Genomic DNA, 588 nt, shown 5'->3' with positions numbered 1-588 from the left:
TCTTCTGCATAGAACCTGGCGCCCAACTCACCAGAAACGAAACAAAACGCAGCCTACAAGACCCTGCACAATATGCCCTTATTTCCTCCTCCCATCTCTCCTCTTCATTCCCTCCAGCCAATTGGCTTCCTAGCTGTTCCTCGGATGTTTGTTGAATGAATTCAATAACTCTTCAAGCTAGTTATTTTGCTCCTAGTTATTAGCAGACAAAAACAAAAACCCTGAGAAGCCTCTTACTCTAATAATCAAGATAGGATATTTGCCAGGCATACCTGTAATCCCAGAACTCCTGAGGCTGAGGCAAGAAGATCACACGTTCAAGGCCAGCCTTAGCAATTTAGCAAGGCTCTAAGCAACTTAATGAGATCCTGTCTCAAAACAAAACATAGAAAAGAGTGGAGGATATTGCTCAGTGGTAAAGTACTCCTGGGTTCAATCTCCAGTACTGAAAAAAAAAAACACAGGATATTTATGATCCTTGCACTGATGGACATAGCATCTCTATCTAGTTTTCTCCCACCCATTTAACAGAAGGGGAGCCCAAGGTAGAGAGGTTTCCAGGGAGGCCAAGGATGATTGGCAGAAAGC

Source organism: Ictidomys tridecemlineatus, chromosome 2, assembly GCF_052094955.1.
Source record: "Ictidomys tridecemlineatus isolate mIctTri1 chromosome 2, mIctTri1.hap1, whole genome shotgun sequence".
In the NCBI taxonomy this organism is placed as follows: Eukaryota; Metazoa; Chordata; class Mammalia; order Rodentia; family Sciuridae; genus Ictidomys; species Ictidomys tridecemlineatus.
This window is presented reverse-complemented; position numbering follows the sequence as displayed.